The following is a 19209-nucleotide window of genomic DNA, read 5'->3' on the forward strand; positions in this document are numbered from 1 at the left end:
TTTGCATGGAAAACCTAGGGAACTTCCCCCTTTCTCCCCCTTTCCAACCCCTGTCCCACTCACACTGTGGGAGATGAATCCAGTCCCCAGTCTGCGCTGTTGTCTCCCTGTCCCTACTTAATGGCCCTCTATCTGACGGTTTACTTTGCAGATCTAGTGACACACCACTGACAAATGCCCTGAGCAATGAAAGGACTGGATGGTACCTCTTTAGCCAGAGGGAGCTCTGAGTATATTTTCAGAGTGCAAACAAGGTTAGAAAAGCAGGAATAATTTCTTCATTCCTCAATTTGTCTGCCCAGCAAATGTTACAGCTCACAAAAGGCCACTGCTCTTAGCAGCTGTTTTGTGGCCCCACATCTGCCCTTTCCCATTTTGGCTGAAAAACTCGTTCACTCTACTGTAGCTGCTGGGTTTGGATCATACTAAGACTTCTTCAGTCCAAAACTAAATCTACCCTCAGAATCCATTAAACTAAGTCCCGATAAAGCTAAGCAGGCTTCACTTAACAACAAGCTGAGATATCACTATTTGTGGGTTGCGGTGACAAAGGGATCCAAGGGATTGCCTGAGCTCAAAGCAGATGAGAAAAGCTATTCCAGTAACGCTGAATTTCAGTGCCTCATTTGAACACTTACCTGCCCATTTGAATAACATTACCACGCACTACTTAACTCCACCAGTGAGTATAAGTACACGTGCAAAAGAAACTTTCAGGATGCCTTTTAGAAGAGAGGTATTTTCTCATGAGATAACTGTTATCTGAGAGAAGTACAGTGCTGTGACCCCAGCAGCAAGAGTCGGGAATTGCCACTAGCAACATTAAGCAAGCAAGAGCCCAATCTGCTTCACCTGCCCCCAAGTACAAGGGTGCTTGTATGGATAAAGATTTTCAGCCTAAGCAGTTTTATTTTGGCATGCAGAAGAGATAAAAGCAAATTTTTGTAATAGAAGCTGTAGATTGCCTTAAGCATAGGTGTAATTGCTAGCCCTCCCATAATAAATAATAATAATCCAAGTTTTGGCATTAATTCATTGTGTGACCTTGGACATGACACTCACATCCACATTATCAAACCTGGCAAGTGCATGCAAGTCCCACTGAAGGACAGAGGAGCTGGAAGTGCCAAGCACTTTAAAAAAATCATATTAAGCTCCCTGGGGCTCAGGTTTCCCACTTATAGAGGAAATTATGAGAGAGATCATTGATGAGAACAAGATCTGAAAAATACACTGAGATAATAAGAAACCCCCAACTCTTAGCAGACTAAGAATTTCCCAGAACTCCACAGCCATTAGAATGATCCTTCTGGTAGGAGCACATTTCCCAGCAAAAAGCCCCAAGACTAGCTGTGATATCCCTTTCCCTACATCTTTTGCCTCAGGTTTCATGCTGGGTGGGGGGCACATGGTTTCAAGCAGAAATGCTCCAGCACCCCAAAATCATCCCATCTGCATGCACTACATCCCAATCAATAAGCTGTTCTTAGGACATATGAAGTAGGACTTCAGTTGTAAAACTAGTATGACATTATACTACCCTCAAAGGCATTTCCCAAAACAATGCAGAAATAGAAACTAAGATAATGCAGCTGGCAGCGGTGATAAATCTGAAAACTTGCACAAAATATTGTATCATCTCTGCACACTGTGGAACAGGGCAGTGGCCTCCCTTTTTGGCATTGCCTTGGTGTAAGCCTGGTGGCTCAGGTTAGCCTGCTGAAGGCCATCATGTGCAATTTGAACAAGTCCAGCAGTATTAAAAAGTTATGTTTACAAAGAGCAGCTGTTGGCATTAGAGCGTATATCCTTCCCCTAGAGACATAATCAACTGCGTAACTGGTAACTCAATCTTTGCTAGTGGTTTGTTGCGTGGCTGATAGAAGTGCAGCCCAGGGCTACCATGTACCTTTTAGCCTGTTTAGCACAAGGAGAAAAATTTCTCTGTAGAGCCTAGATTAGCCTGGACACAAGTGCCAAAATTAATGTCAAACCTGACACCTACTGTTTCCCCTTACCCAGATCCTGTACATGACTGTGTTAAGCCTCAAATGCTTGTTTTCTCTTTTTGTTGAATCACTGATTTTCCTCTTTTCTCCATAACATAAAAAAGTCTTCAGCTGATTGTATTAATACTTTATCTGTTTCAGGGATGCCTTTTGTGAGACCTCACAGTGATTCTTCTGGCAGCTGAAAAAAGCTACATGTATTAAAACTGGCACCCTAATTTTATGGCCAAGTTTGACAGAGGACATGACATATACCAGGAGAACAACTCTTTCTGGTGCCTCAGTTAAACAACAGAACTACCTCTATCATCATCAGAGCTGCTCAGATTTTTCAAAAACGATTCAAAGAAAAAACAATCAGTTCTACGGCCATGCATTAATTTGAAAGTCTTGACAGGCATGTCTAGCCATTAAGTTGTCGGAGCGCAGAAACCAAAAACCAAAGCATGCTGAAAAAGGAAGCGACATGTTTTTGCTACTTTGTTGTGTGTGTCTCATCAACTGAGACTAGCTAAATTGTTAGTTACACACTGATCAAAATATACAAAGAGCTCTCTGATTTTCAGATTCTTGGGAAAAAACCCACAGTGCCTCTTTCATCTTTAAAAATATACACTTACATACAATATAACTGAAGGATAATGAGATTAGAGTCTTTATCGTGCAAAATCTGCTGCATTTCTGCATTTTCACACATATTCCGACTATGAACTTGCTGATCTTTTTCTATCACCTGTATGTCTCATAAAACTATCATCCAATGTAATACTAGACCACCCTAGAATTTCCATAATTTTCTTTGCGTTTCTTTCCATGTTCCACCATCTCTTCTCCTCTCTGCTGTTACGGCTGGCATGCCACATCTCTCCTCTGCTTTCTTTCTGCCCTGGGCACCTGCAGTGTCAGCAGTGTGGCCTGCCAACCTCCCCTCTCCACAAAACCCACAAGATAATCCTCTCAATCTCTGCCTCCTTAGCATCCTTGCCACCACTTCTTTCCCCTCAAGGATTAACAGATGTTTCCTCAAAACATCTGCAGTTTTCCCCCTTCACCTCATTGCCCGTATCTCCCCATTTAACTTTATCTCCCTACAGCACATTATTCCTCTTCATTTGCAGCTGACAAATGTTCTTGTGTTATTCCTCATCCATCAAGCCCCACACAAGCATGCGCGTCTGGCACCGTTTTGGCAGGGCACGCCAAACTAAGAGGAGAGCTGAAGCCACCCGTTGCAGCTGTTGTTTTACAGCTCCTCCACCGTGCTGGAGCATGCCTCTGCCTTGCAAGCAGGACTCTTGTGGAAAGCAGTCCAAATCAATAAATCACCCAGACATGTAAGGTATGCCCAGCACCAGTGATAAGGGCAGCTGCTGAGCGTAACCCAAGCATCTCTTGGAACACACTTCTGTAAACAAATCTGCCATTTAATTTTTGGACACAAACATGAAATATTCTAGAGAGCACCCTGCCAAGATGGAGATGAGAGGTTCACACCTCTCTTTGATCTGTGATTGCACTAAACTTGGCTCCCACTCAGCAGACAGCAGTGCTTCCTTCTATCTTTTAGGAAAAATATACTCCTTTGCAAGAGTGTATTGAGAAGAAGGCATTTTTCTGAGTCCCTGCATGAGCTGCAGATATTGACCATGGTTTGTAATTGAGCTTGAGCTTGAAGAGGTTCAATAGTTGCCAAACCTAAAGGAGTATAAAAACAAAGGCCTTCTGGCATTGAAGAGTCTAGAACAAAGGGAGATGAACAAGTAGAAAGAAAGGCAAGTTGTTATCTCTGCCCTGCATGCTGAAATGCTTTTAGGACACTCAACTCTCTGCATCATCACAACAAATCCTAAAATGACACCAGGTCCCAGACCTCTGGGCTCTCTGGCTCTAATCCTGCTTTGGTTCTCATCTATCCCTGTGTGAAGGAAGGGCTCTGAAGAAAAATTTCTCTTCTAGAGATCAATTTTTTAGAAAAACAAATATTGAATTGTATAGAAATACAATTACTTCATTAATAGAATCTAATAGGTTGGGGGAGGTTAGATAATTAAAAAGGTTATATAATTAAAAAAAACCCAATTTACTCTACAGCTGGGTACCAAAACATCAGAGAGGGTTCCTGCTCCTCTGCAAAGCTGGATGACATGTCCAGGATGGCTTGTGCAGAGTCATGGAAGGGCACTGGTAGAAGCTCACCTGAGCTCACCTGAGCAGTTAACCTGCTCAGCTGCTCTTTTCATTCCCCTGGTTTATGGCGTCCAGGCCTTGAAATGACTAAAGACCCAGAGCTGAGCTCTGTGATGGGTCTTTCCCACTAAACCTCTCCCTGCTCCAGCAGGAGAAACCCCTCACACCCCAACCTCTGCTGAAGCTTCGCTCCAGGGCTGCCAGCTCAGGAGGAGAGAGTCTGCAGTCTTAGCCATCTGCCACAAAACCTTATGTAAAGTCACTATAAAAGTGGGTTACACAACCTCCATTACACATGCTGCAGAGCACTGTGGCTCGGAGGAGGAGGAAGAGGAGGGTATGGTAGGGGAGGCCCAGGGGATCCCAGAAGCTTCCAAAATCCCCTTTCTGGCACAGTTGCATTAAAGGACTGAATAGAGAAGCATTTCAAATGTGTTACCTATTGCTCCTATGACAGAAAATTATTCGCATCATCTCTCAGTGTGACTGTGAGTAACAGAGCATTTCTACTCCTTTTCAAACGTGGTTTTATACTAGCAGCTCAAATTGCTTGGCTTTTTCTTCGTAGCTGGGTAGATTTGAATGCCAAAATCTTATTAAGGACAAACCTCCTGCGTAACACCAGCCAACCAGCAGTGCTTGTGCAAAGCAAAGTAACCTGTAGGTCAAAATCATTCTTCACAGGGGTGAGATCAAGTTAATGTCAAACAACACAATATCATCCCTCCTGATGTCAATGTGACAGTGGCAGGTATGTCTGTAATCCTTACAAAAGAAGTAAAAACTTTTACCATCAATGGCCAGTTTTGAAACTTTGCAAATGAGGATGGGCACTGGTGTCACATATGAGATCTAAACACAGGGACTGCTTGATGCAAAGCATTGGCTAACATGGATCCTGGATCTGGGAGAACAGATGGAAAATAAAACTGTGTTAATAGAATACGGAGTATGATGAATGATTTTGGTTTTAATGTTTTACAAAATCTCTCATCCAGTACATCCATACCTTCAAAGGAAGAAAATGCCCTCACAGGGTATTGCAGGGGCATTGTTCATGCCAGGCATGTTCATGTCACTGTCAGCCTGAAATTATTTGGTTACCGTTAATTCTTGTCTCGATGCAGCCAAGATCTAATTAACTACATGCCTTATCACTGCTTATATGTTTATATCTACTATGATTGTTAGCTTATGCATATATATGAGCTGGTGTTTTGAGTGTATAAAGAATTAATTCAAGGAGGCTTGAATCCTGCTCTGCCTTCGAGGGGAGGCTTTCCTTCCCAGTCAGCAAGCATTAAGATAAGCACCAGGATGGTGATACTTGTCCCCTGTCTGGGCAGAAGATCCCACCTATCCAGCAGACACCAACACTTCTCAGGTCAGGTGATGGCATGAATGGGAGAGGCGTGAGAGGGACCTGAAAAAACCCAGGGGACAAAAGAGATGTGCAAGGGCATACACATCCCTGAATCCACATCCTTTCAATGAAATACTTGCTCTGGTCCAGGTCTTGCTTAAGGACAAGTTTCCAGCTGAAAGGTGTATAAGCATGCAGAGAGCATTTTAACTGGATAAAACAGAGAACAGAGTTAGAATAATCTGTCTGCAGCTGTAAGTTTTCTTTTATTTCTGTACAGCTGCCTCTAAATAAGGAGATCGTACTGCTGATCTTTGGATTCCTGAATAAATTCATTCCTTACTTTATCTTCAAGCCTGTCTGGTGGTAGGAGTTATTTAAGGATAACTGGCAAACCACTGTCATTCCATTCCCAAAGAAGCGACGATTCAGTAAAGGGGGGTGTTGGACTGTTCTCCTAGAAAAGACACAAAAAAGCCGGAGGTAGCCAGATGTTTCTCCCTCAGTTGCATGGGACATTTTGAAAGCTGATAATGAGTCTTGGAAAGGAAGTCTTGGGACAGAATCTATCTCTGGAAAGCTAGGAAAGTGTCTCAACATGGAGCTTTCAGCAAGTTCATGCTGCTAGAGGTGGCTGAATCTGGTGAGCTTTGAGATGTAAGCAAGGATGCTGCAGCTTCATGTTCACATGTCCAGTGAGGCTGAGAATGTACTCCTGATAGGCAAACACACACAAACACACACACACACACACACACACACACATTATGAACATCACAGGTCCCACGGATCATCACAAAGAGGAATCAGTGACTTTATTGGTACAGCCAGCACTCATACAGACCAGGACAGCACAGACAACCCATCCCGTTCCTCCTCTCTGGGGGATTAGGACTGAAGTCCCTACTAGGATATGCACACAATGTATGGGTCTCTTCAGGAACTGGTCATAGACACTCTGTCCTCTAGTTGGCACCTCATTCCCTGTCTCCTCCAGATGCTAGTGCTTCCGGGGGACCTATGACCCCCAGAAGTTTGTGGTCCCCCTCTGGGTGCTAGTATTCTCTAATCCTGCTAGTCTGGTCTGAAGCGTGGTAGCACTCACACAAAATGACTCAAGATAGAGAGTGCACCCTCACAGAAGCCAGTTAGAAATAGGATTTAACGAGAATACAGGATAGATGGTGGTGATGAAACACAGGACTCAGTCAAGCAAGTGTACATTCAACTGACCCCTTTTATCTCCTTTTCCCCTCTCTTTCCTCATGTTTGTTATTCCCCCAATTCATCTTAATGCCTCCATTTTCCCACCTCTGGTCCCTCCCATAAGCATCCCTTACTGAGACCTACACATTCCCACAGTCCCCTGAAAACCTCCTGTAAGAAATTTTATACAATCCTCAAATTCTCCTACCTGTGCATACCATGCTGTCCTGCATCCTGTTAGGCAGTATCTCCCTTTCCTGTCCATGTCTGTCCAACCCATTTGGCTGTCCCATCATGGGGTGTTTCACACCGGTAATGGTCTAATCCTTCTCCTTTGATGGTTGTAGGGAATTGCTGGTTCAGTGGGCCTTATTTTCACTGCTGAGGTCACTAGGCTGCCTCCACCTGTCATTGATCCTTGCTGGTCTTAGTGCTTGCTGTGGTTGCCCTTTAGTCACATAAGACACAGAAACCTAACGTTGCTATTTGGGTGGCTAGTAAAGGCCAAGCAGAGCTTCCCACAGGGAGCCATGCTGTCTTGGCACACCTGGCTGCACAAAGAAGGTCTAAACCACGTAAAAAACTTCTTTAGCACAGAGGAACAGCTAGATCTCCAGCTCTCATTGTATGTGTAAGACAAAGTTTCTGCCAGTGGTCTTGGTGGCTTCCATCTTGGAGCATCCCAACTCAAAATGCTTGAAAGGAGCATGATTTCTAGAGGATTCAGTTGCTAATGAAATTCCGTGCTCTGAAAGCTTCATCTTCACACTGAACAGAGTCTATCCCCTTCCCTGAAAGCACAAATGCCGTGTTTATCCTCATCATCTCTGTCTCAGATACTCCTGGAACCAAAATAACCCCAGTTGCCATAATTCAGTTAAACTATCAGTTTGAAACGTCTGGCTGTTGTATTGAGGCTGTTTGGAAAATATGAGCACAAGTAATTGTATTAGGTAAGAATAATGAGACAGCTTGCAGTGTAAGACTAGAAAGGCTGATGTTCAGTGCAATCCAAGGTGACAAATCATGAGATTATGGCATTAGGCTGGTCCTGTTGTGGACTGCTGAAAAGCTGAGACTGTAAAAGTTTATTTTAAAATGGGCATCCAAGGGCATGTTCCAGATCATTTGTTACTCTCTAACATGGTGGTGTATTCCCTTAATATCTACTATTGATATTAGCCCAGCCAGCACTTGATACTGCTTGAGCAAAGCCATCTGTGAAAGAGCTGGACTTATGTTTGCAACGTATAGATCATGGAGATGCTTAGACACTCATCACAGCTAAGGAGACTTTAGCCCCTTTTATTTATACTCAGGTGGTTTCTTTCTTTACTGGCATTATGTTTATTGACACATCGCTCAGACTGAAGACTTCTCCCATGAGAAAGAGGAGGGATGTAAGGGAATATCATGGCAGCTGCACAACACTCCCTGCCTCTGAAACAGCCACAGGGTTTACCAATCCCTTGTATCCCAGGTTGAAGGCTACACCTCTGGGCTTTGCACTTTAGCAGCAGAGAAACCTGTGACAGGGCTGTAGCGGTAACTCTCCTGGCCACTTCAGCCCTACTGAGGCGTGTCCCCATCCACAGCCCCTCCTGGCAACTCCTGCCTGGGCAGATCTTGATGTTCAGAGGGACACAGCTGGAGGTGGCCGTTAGTGGGGAGAAAGCAGCACTGTTGTGCTTGCTTATCCCTTATTGACATACTTTGAATAAAAGACCATAATGCTTGGTGGGTTTATTTACACACATTAAAAAGAGCCTCTGCCAAAAGATTGGGAAGTTATGGCAGGTAACTAGTAGAAAAGTAATTAAAAAGCATTTTATCTTCAAAGTAGCAAGGTGTGAAAGCTGCTTTTGTTTGTAAGGCTGATCAGTTTTGTGACGTCAGTTTCAAAGCCAAATTGTAAAGCAGGGCTGCTTAATGTAATCGTTAAAAAGTAAAAATCTTGGTTTTCCAACTGTTCTGAAGATGCTATTTTTAGGGGGTGTGTTCCTGTTAAATGTATCTATGTGCTTCTAAACCAGAAGGATTCGAAGTGAAACAAATGTGAGAGTTGTTTCACATCAACAGCCTGGCTGATAGGGGCTTTCATACCAGGAGCCTGCTCTCTGGGCTTTCTCAAAAATGGAAAAGCAATGCTTAGTTCAGCCAGAACACAAACCAGAGCATGCAGACTGATTTTGGACTGGGCCCAGACTAAACAAGACCATGGCTCACGTTAGACCAAATCAAACCTCTGTCTTTCTCAGAGCTTGCTCACCAGCCCCTGGGATAGTCACAGGGACTGTGATGGGTCTGTAAACTCTGCTGTCAAATCTATGGGCTTAGGGGTCACATCACTATCTGGTGCTGCTGCACTGGCTGCTGATCACCTTCTGCCTCAAGCTCGTCCTGCCCCAGTGTCCCTCGCTTTCCCTGGCCCTTTGGGAGCCCCGGCTGCCAGCTGGGGCATGGACCTTGTTTCTCTGCAGGAGTTCCTACTGCTCTATTTCAGCTGCCTGGTAGGCCCTGCAGACTGTTCTCCTTAGAAATCACAAGAAGAAGAAGAATATAACATTAAAAATAATCCTGGTATTAGATTATGAGCTGCTGTGGGGAAGAAAAATCCAAACAAACAACAAAAAAACCCCTAAATGCCACAATAACATACTTCTCTCTGCCTGAACTATTTTCCTGGATCTTTCCAGGGGAAAAAGTCAGTTTATCTTTTCCCCCTTCCAGGCTCTTGGGTAGCTTTCAGGCATGATCCAAACTCCACTGAAGTCAATGGAAAGTTTTCAAGCTCTCTGAATCAAGCCCTGAATGCAGAATGGTAAAAAGTGTGTATCCTGCTTTACACTCAGGGTGAAAACACACATGTCCTACAAGTGTTGTGTGTTAGTGCTCTGTAAATAGTCCTCTCCCTTCCCCTCTCTTTCCAGCACACGAACAGGTCTCTCTGGTGATATGGTAGTTGAAGCCCTTCTCAGCAGAGAGGATGGGCCTGGCTCCCTTCTAGCCATGAAGCTGCTGTTAGCAATGGAGTTGCACATCACAGGAGTGACTCTTCTCCTGGTTCTTGACTGTATAATTTCACACGGAGTCCTGTGGTAGTGACTCTGTAACCATATGACACTTTACCTAGTAACATGGTAGGTCTCTGGATAACACACAGTCTGCTTTGTGTCAGGCTGAAGAACTCTAATTGATTTCTGTGAATAGTCACCAAATCATCCATTTGGCCCAGGCCATCTGTGTTTTAAACTGTCAACCTTTAAATTTTTTTTGCTGATATGAAAAAAACCTTTAGTTAGGAAATTTTTTATTAGCAGCCTAATAGATGAGACACTGGCTGATGTCACAGGTGTATAAACTTCTATAGATTCGAGTGACTTCTAATGTGGGCCCTTTCACCAAGGCTCTTAGAGGCCAGATGAGGACTTGACCATAAAGATAGTCCTCCATGCAGACAGACAGAGCCATGGAGGTTCAGGTGACAAAAGCTGTTTTAAACCTTCAGATTCATTCCAAATACTATGAGTTAGACCAGCTCTTCTTCCCAGACCTTACTTTGCAAATGGCTGAGATGAAAGCTAAAGATTTACCAGTGGCTACATACTTTCTTTTTGATTTGTGCCAGGAACAGCTCAGGACAAGGTTTGCCAAAGCCTCTCATCAGGCTTTTTCACAAAGGCACTGAATTTTGTAGCAAAAATCACATACTCCACTCCTCACTTAGCACCATTTTCTAGTGAAAATGAGCATCACATAGCTGTAAGGATAACCCCACATTTAAGCCAGTACTTGTTATAGTAGCTTCATTTTTTCCAGAAGTGATGCCTCAGGCAAGTTTCAAAATTTAAATTTCTGATACCCTTTACATTTCTCCAAAGCTGTTTTTTCATTAACTTTTTTTTTTTTTTTTTTTCTATCTGTTATAGCTTCCTGAGAAATTTGGGGTCTCTGTGGCTTCCTCCAGCTTTCCTCCTCCTGACAATGCGACTCGTTGAATAGCCCAGAGCCACAGAAAAGCAGGGCTGAATCTTCTGCTTGTGGGCCAGATCAACTGCAGACATACCATTTCTGACACATGTCCTGACAAAATGTTAGGTTGTTCTTAAACAGCCATAGCACTGTGATATTCAGCAGCTTTCCTGAAAGGTTTCAGCCTTTTTTACTCATGCCTGACTCAAGTCTTTAGCTCAATTCATCAGTAAAAACTCATGAGTCCTGCTGTGGTCAGTGGAGGCCCTGGAGGGTGATGGTGAGAGGTGGCTCAGGGAGGGGGACACATGTCCTGGGTTGGTTAGGTTAGGCAATGTGAACACCCTGCTATGTACATCTCTGTAGTCTACCAGGCTGATTTGGAATAAAACTCTTGTAAGAATCTTCTCCCAGTCACCATGGTGTGGTAAAGGCCAAAGGGGTGAATCACATCTGGCCAGCTGTGCCGCAAGTGCTCAGAGAGGGTACCAGTAGTGGTACCACAGGTGGACACATACAAAGACAATCAAGAAGAGATTTTTTTTTTCTTCATGAAAGCTGTTTGTCAAAATTCCTTTTCTTGGTACCAGTTATTATGAAAGCTGCCCATACACGCACACCACAGCACACAAGAAATGAGAGTTTCATCTAGGGCTAGTCTGCACTCACCTTACATCTTCCCTCCCCTGCTATCAGAGTCTGGGCTGTTGTGACCTCTGCATCATACGGCAGAAGAATCATAGTGCTTTACTTGCCACAGCATTGTAATTGTGATTTCTTTGTGGATGGGTTAACCACACCTACATCATTGTGGCAGAGGTGAAAAAAAAAAAATTCCTAAGCAAAGATTTTGCAACCTACTTGGTGGGCTACTACGGTTTCCCAGCAAGCTGGCAGCATCGTACAGGACCACACTGAGATAAATATCTCATAATATCAAATAATTTTGGGTGCCTAAACAATCTTCAGAATAAAAGCATTTTGTCAGCCTGTAGGTTGTGAGTGAGATACCTGTGGAAACAATATTGATCCCTTGGGGAATGATGTGTTTCTCCACAGTGCCATGACAAAAGTCTCTGCTCTAAGCAGTGTCTCTGGCTTTGTTTAGGATCACTGCTGTGTGCTCAAGGAACGGCTCTTGGTTTAGATTGTCTGAGGGGGTTTATTTTTTCAGCTATTATTTCCCTACTTAGACTGTACATGTTTTCATAGCCTACACAGACATTGCAGAGGATCTTAAAAATATGCAGAGATGTTTGGTTTTTTTTCTTTAATATGCAGTCAATTTTAGGGATCCCGCTCTGCACAGCACAGTGAACAAGCAGGTAAGGCTATGGGGCAGTGAGCTTGCTGCGGGCAGCCCATCCTGCATTGAATAATTATTATTGTTGTTGTTGTTATTGCTATTATTACCAAAACTGCCAACAATGGTAATAAATATATCAGGCGGTTTAGGTTAGCTTCTATCAGCATCTCCCTTTTTAGTGAAGCACGGTCCTTGCTGAAACTGCTTCCTGCTGCAAAAGATTATTCTGAACCACTTCTTCCATCATGCTCACAACAGACACTTTCCAGATACTCTACCTCACCAGACACTCCTTGAAAATGTCAGATATGTCTTTTGTGAAGAGCTCCTGTTTTCAACAATATATTAATATTTCAAGCAAATACTTGGCAAGTCTACAGATTTTGCCAGTGGGTCCTAGCATCTTTGTCTAAAAGTGGAGATTTATGGGCAGTGCTGGTGGGTGGAGGGGTAGACATCAGGCCTGTAAAAAGCATACCTTGTGGTTTTAGTGACGCATGAATTATAATCACAGATGGTAGTGGGGTGCATTCCAGTCACTGTGACAAAGATAAAAGGCTAGGCAAAGATTTGCGTTACTAATTATTTATGGAAGCCTGGTGTTCAACTATGCAATGCTGCCACGGGTAGATTGAGTTTCAGAAAAGTACTGCAAAATATTAGCTGTCACCCCAAAACATCCACTCAGTTATTTTTGCATGGATGAATAGTGACATGGCAGAAGTACTACTTGTCATGCAGGTGTGACTGGAGTGCAGGGCACTTGGGGTTGCTCTCTGTGCTCCCCAGGTCATGTTTTACCACAGAGCCTCCACAGAGCAGGGACACATGTGGTTGCCCAAGAAAGAGGGTCTCAGCCATTCTGTTTCACCCAGGGTGAAACTCCAGATGGGTACAAGTCTTCTCCTTTCTGCCCTTTCCTTTCACCTTTCCTCCCTCTCCCTTCACTCCAAATTACAGTCTGGCCAGTTTTAATGTGTCATCTGCCAGGCACCTTTTAGCTTACTATTATCAGATGGCTTAGACAACTATTGCCTTGCCCTGGTCTTGGCTGGTTACACACAAATTACCTTCCCTGCTAGGTTGAAATAATGTGTCTTTTTAAAAAAATTTGTCTGTTTTTTATTTGTTTTAATCCAAATTGGTTGTTAGATCTGGCATAACAGCAGGAGCAGAGCTGTGGGAACAGGAATAGAGGGTGACTTTATAAGCTGAGTCCTGCAGGAGGACTGCCACATGTGGAAAGCATTGCCCTTGTCAGCAACATGACAGGCCGAGGGTATCCCTTTGCCCACCCCTCTGTGCTGAGAAAGTAGTAAAAACAGTGTTGTCCCAAGGTATTTCAAATACAGAGTCTGTGGCTTCAACTTGAGGTTATTCCTGAGCAGCCAGACACCTACATGGATTTTTCATGGTATAAGTTTGGTTGTGCAGTACAGTCATTTTATTTCCTGGGATATAAAGTCAGATGTACATATACATAGAAGGGAGGGTACCAGCTGAGCACACATAGATGCTCCGGCTTAAATATTTACATCTGAGTGAGTCACCTCAGGCACCATGTGCAGCCTGAGGGGCAGGGAGCACCATTCAGTTTACCCAAAAGTATAAGGACATGTTTAAGAAGTATAACGACTTGTTTAAACATCCTCACTTGTTAATCAGTAAGTACTGCTAAAGCAAAACAAGAACAACTATTAGCTGTAAAGACTAGTTCAGAAAAAGAGTTGCTCCAAGTCAACCTTCAGTTGGAAATCAATCCCTGGTGTTCTTCTGAGTTAGCAGAGATTGTCTTCAGAGTGAAATTCAGAGAGGAAGAAGGGCAGGACAGCCTGCCTGTGATCCACAGCTACCTTTTTCAATTTTTCCCTTTTGCCACTCCATGCTTTTCACACAGCTGTAGCAGCACAGTACCAAAGACACTACAACACTGCCTCCTAAAATGAAGCTAATCCGTGCACACGCTGGGCTGGGGGGCTGGCACAGGCTTGCAGAAGAAGGTTTTAAAGCAGAGCTGCTTAAAGCCTGCTAGCAGATGGCAGGTTATTTGCATGTCAGAAAACACTCCTGCTGGAGACAAGCAACCATAAACACCGACCCTTTACAAGCCTGCTTTCATGCTCAAAGAAACCTGATGCTCAGCCATGTGGAGGAATCATTTCTTTCCTCTCCGTAGCAGAAAGTTCACTGAAATGGAAAGCAGCTCTTACAGCTGAGTTCTCCAACTGGAATTATTAAGTATTTTTAATAGCTGGCAAAATGATGTATTCACTTTATCTGTTATCATGTAAATACTTTGTACTGAATGAACTAAACCATCTTTTGCAAGATTAGATTGGATTAGACACATACTATGAAAATTACTCTTAATGAAAATGTTTAGGTCTGAAAGAGGATTTAAATATTATTTTCTATCACTTTAGGGTTTTTGTATAAAGGAGAATCTGGTCCTTTATGTTTAAATGGTTTAAAGCATCCGGCTTAAACTGCATTACTCAGGAATTTCCGTGTTGCCATTAATAGCCCACTCTTTAATTTGAAGTACAGAAGAAGAATAGTAATCAAAACCTGAATTTCCAGGCATTTTCTAATTCAAACCTATCTCACTTTTCTGTAGTAAAAGATGTGATTTATACACTAAGTTAACAGACTCTTAAAACAAGACACTAAAAGCAGAGGTTATAAAGCATAAAATTTACCTGAGCTGCCTCGAGGAGTCCTTCTATATCACACACTTGCCTGGGCTGAGCCTTTAAGGCTGAGTTAATCAGGTTTTAACAGGAAAACCCTGCCACAAGCTTACCAGGCTGGCAAGCACAGCTCCCTACAAGGACATCCTCCTTCTGCATCCACGTCACTGCTGTCCCTACAGACGGTGGCGGCCTCTTTCCCCATGTAAGGCTCACCCAGCCCCAGCCAGGTGCCCTGTGGCTCCCCTGCAGTTTCTCCTTCTGCAAGGGTAGCTGAACCCCATCTCTGGGGCAGAAGGCCCCGCCTTTGGAGAGGACAGGTCTCAAAGACAGGTCTGGATGGAAGTCAGGTTCGTTGCCTGCAGCAGTCCTGGTAATGCCGCTCTTGGAGTCATCCTCTTCTTCAGCTCCTCTCCCTTGAACTCGGTCTGGGTTTTGTGTTATGCAGCCACATGTAATGGAGGTTTGGTAAATAGCAAAGTAGCTATCAGATGGACAGACCACACCAGTGACAGACATTTTCCCATGGGGGCTACTGCTGTCATGGGTCTTTCTTCTCCTCCACCCTCTCTCTGAGATTAAACCTGCATTAATCGTGTGCCGCAGTGGGCAAGAGGTGCCAGGGGTCAGCCCAGAGGTGTGAGGGAGGTGGGACGAAATGTCTTAAGTCTTCAGGACAAGGGGTCCACTATATTCTCAGTACTTGGATCCTTGCCCAAACCACTGCCCCTCTGGGATCAGCTCCCAAACCTGGCTTTCGAGCTTGTGACCCCACAGCCCCAGGAAGAGACCTAAACCTGCGCTCAGCTCCAAGAACCATACAAGCTCGTGGCGTGCCTCATACAGGATGGACATTTGCACGTGCCTAAATCTTTTCCTGACACAGAGGTTTTAAGCATGTTCTCAGAGTTTAGGAATCAGTTCCAGAGTAATCAGTTTTGTAATTTGGAAGCCACTTCTCAGCACAATTTGGACATTTGCTCTCCTTGTGTTACGATACTCAGCATGACAAGGACTCTCAGGTAGAAGTTTGGGGTGCTCTGAAAGATGCAACTGGGGTCAACCACTGAGATGTTCACGTTTGGCCACAGCCCTTTTCCTTTCAGAGCAGAGGAAGATGGCTCTCCGCAGAGAGCTGATGCTCCTGGTAGGAGCTCTTCAGCCCAGATCGGGAGGGCACAATCCTGCCAATCCTGCCTCCTCAGTCACAGCAGCCCTGCCATGTCTCCCCCTCACCCATGGGTGAGCATCATGGTTAAAGGTAACTTAACAACCCTCAGGCTTCTGCCAGGTTTTTAGCCCTTTACTGGGGAATCTTGGCACCCTTCAGTACATTTTATTTTGAAAGAAATTAAACCACTTCCACCTATATGCTTAGGTGACTTTAAAATGTGGTTTTATGTTATCTGAATGGTCAGTTAATACTGTACAAGATTTCATATTCTGGAAAGAAAGTCTGCATTTTTCACCAGCCATTAGTTCTGCACTGACTGGCTCCCCTGGAGTTGTGAGACCACTTTATATGTGCACAGCAAGGTGGCGAGCCCTGCTCTTGCAGAGGGAGTTACCTGCACCCCTCTCCTCTGTAACCCCTTCAAGGCACAGCAGTGTGTGGGCAGGGATTGAGCATTACGACTGGGGCCAGGTCTGGGGGAAGTGACTCCAGCCTTCACACGGATGGTCACACTCTCCAGTCTGCTAGGCAGAGAGAGAAGAAGCAGCGGGATTTTCACCCACACACTTGCAAGAAGGCTGATGTTCCCCACTTGTTCATTTGCTAGTGAAACATTGGTTGGCTTGGGGAATTTCAGCTGTGAGGCAGCCTGCATTAGGAGGGTTATGTGGGCTCTCCATTTCAGATCTCTGTATTCTATTTTTGATGTTTTCTTCATTTCACAGAAGTTCACTGAGAATACTGGAGTACCTGAGGAAGGTTTGGAGCTGGTTTTGGACTGGTTTTCATTCCCTTTGGATCCAGAGACATGGTGTCTGTATCACCAGTCCAAAACACTGATCAAAAAAGAAAATCCAAAAGCCTCCTCTCAGGGTACGCCTTACATACCTCTCCTTGATCTACTTATTTGCTGTGCACTGTACAGCTCTGCTCCTGCCTGCAAAGGCCTCTCCTTTCCCAGGGTTTATAAATCAGGGCCTTAGGGTCAGCCACCTGCTGTTGATGGCTGAGTCTCTGCCCTTACAAATCTCTCTTCTGTAAAAGGGCTAACCCTCTGCTCATGGTTCTCCCCTGCTGAAGATCATTTTGGTTCCACCACCTTAGGTTTTCTATTAAGGGGTGACACAAGACAGCAGAGAACCTAAGCTGCGTGTGCTGAGCATGGGTCACAATAGTCACAAATGTGATGGGAAAGTGCCTGTTTCAGAAATAGGAGCTGAGCATGTCTGGTAGCCTATAAATAAACAACTTTGGGGCCTAGGCTTTTGGACACATGTATGTGTCACAGAAATGCCTGTTAGAGCTCTTCAGCACTTTAAAACAGAAGTTAAAGCTACAAGCACATGACAGGGAGCAAGAGTGTGAGAAGACCTGAGATGTATAGCAGGTCACATATGACCTTTATCGTTTATGATAGAGGAACTTCACCTCCACAGACAAATGAAAGAGCTCATGGGAGGCTACCTGCGACCCTGGTCTAACCTGTCAGGCTACATCTGTCTTATTTTAGGCCAACAGGTACTGCCTCTTAAGGTAGGGAGCTGTAACCTAGTCTGTCTACAGTAATCTAACTACTTGAGTCTAGCTGCCTCAGCTGCCCTGCTGTCTGCATCCAGAAACATAGCCTTGAGCACTCCCAGTGACCATGTGCCTGAGGGATCAATCACTTTCCATGACTATCAAATAAAGAAAAACGGTTGGGTTAAATTGCCATTAAAAAATTGCAATGAAGGTGGGATTGTGGCATTTGTCAGCTCGGTCTGTCTCACGTGGAGATAAGCAGAGTAGGCACAAGGTAGTCTGAAGGTTAGATGGACTGCCAGTGCTTAATTTCTCCAGGGATGTGCTCTAGATGAAGCTGTACTCTACATCACAGTCTCCCCTGCCTCTGTGTAAGAAGCTGGCTGGATTAAGCAAGTACAGTTATGCAGGTTCATGTAAGCATCACACCTTCCCCTTCCATGAAGACATATTTCTAGGGCTCACTACCTCAAAGGCTTGTATATCTTATTTGAGCAAGTCTAGACACCCCTATTTGGTATATCTCAACTTTCCAAAAAGGAAAGCTTTTTCTGTGGTAACTCATTTGCGTTTTTCCAGTCTCCTAAATCCATTCCTCTGCTCACTCAAAGCTTCATTTCCCTTCACAAAGCAACATTTGCAGGTGGCAAATCTAGCTGATCTTTTCAGTGTGGTGTGTGTTTCCACAGATAACTCTCTCCATGGCCATGCCACAATCAGCAAAACCCACTCCATCCTCCTCCTGCCCGAGACCCCAAAGGCTTACTCTTGCTACTGCAACACAAAGCACAGCTGGCTCAGCTGGGCTGAGACAGCTCCACCTGACTCTGTACAGAGAGAAATGCCTAAAAATACTCTTAAATTATAATATATCCTGGCCAGTTCCCCTGCTTGGTTCAGCATGTGCTCCCCACAAGCAAACGTAGTAGCGCAAGTGAAGTGGGAAGCTACTGGTAAAGGTGGGGAGGCTGGCAGAGGATCTTGTACCTGGCGTGGCCACAAAAAGAAAACCTGTGGTATCGCAGAAAGCTTCCCATGTCTGGGAAGCTGCTAAAGTCAGAAGGTTTCAGGCTAAGTCTCTGTGTTTGCAACAATCCACTCCCAAGAGATCAGAAGAAAAAAAAAGTATGGGATTTTAACAGAGGTGGCCAGAGAATTTTGAGCATGACTAATATCTGTGGGCTTTTCCCCAAAAAGAGTTTCTTGTCTAGCGTATCTCTAACACCGCACAGAGTCCACAACTTACACTTCAGCTTGACATTATCTGCTGTGGGAAGGTGGCCAAATGACTAAAATAAACAGGAGAGCTCAACAGAAGCCTCCTGCTACATTTGGGTCGTAACATGATCCTTATTTCATCTTTCTTCTCTTGATAAGAAGGCATGCAATCTGCCTGAGAGACTCAAGTAAGAAGAAGAGTTCAGTCTCATGATTAAGGAAAACAAAGTATTGGGAATAATCTGTGCACAGCAAGCAATACAATTTTGAGCACAGACTGGGAGAATGCTTGTTTGGTTAACACGTAAGTCGGTGGATGGGCTCTCAGATGAAGCTCTGATTCGTTCTTCAGAAGAGAATCAGGAGGTGTATATGGAAGGAGGGAAAAGAATATAGGAGTCTTTTGCTCTAAAGTCTTTCTCTCACAGTTTTAAAGGAGGCATATAACAGGAGAAATTTTTTAAACAAATGTAAACCACAGAATTACGACAGAGGGATGGTGATCCCCAGTTCAAAACATGGAGCAGGCTGGCATTTAGCTGCTTTAGCTGGGGTAAGATTTT

General features: G+C 44.2%; 1 protein-coding gene across 1 annotated transcript in view; it reads right to left on the reverse strand.

Annotated features, from left to right (window-relative positions):
* The window catches only part of FHL2 (four and a half LIM domains 2), a 66615-nt gene extending 51737 nt beyond the window's left edge, over positions 1–14878 (reverse strand). Inside the window, exon 1 of the mRNA XM_074909273.1 lies at positions 14743–14878. The gene's annotated coding sequence lies outside the window, so the exon portion shown is untranslated. The remainder of the gene's footprint in view (positions 1–14742) is intronic.
* Between the last annotated feature and the right edge of the window lie 4331 nt (positions 14879–19209).

Source organism: Athene noctua, chromosome 1, assembly GCF_965140245.1.
Source record: "Athene noctua chromosome 1, bAthNoc1.hap1.1, whole genome shotgun sequence".
Taxonomy (NCBI): domain Eukaryota; kingdom Metazoa; phylum Chordata; class Aves; order Strigiformes; family Strigidae; genus Athene; species Athene noctua.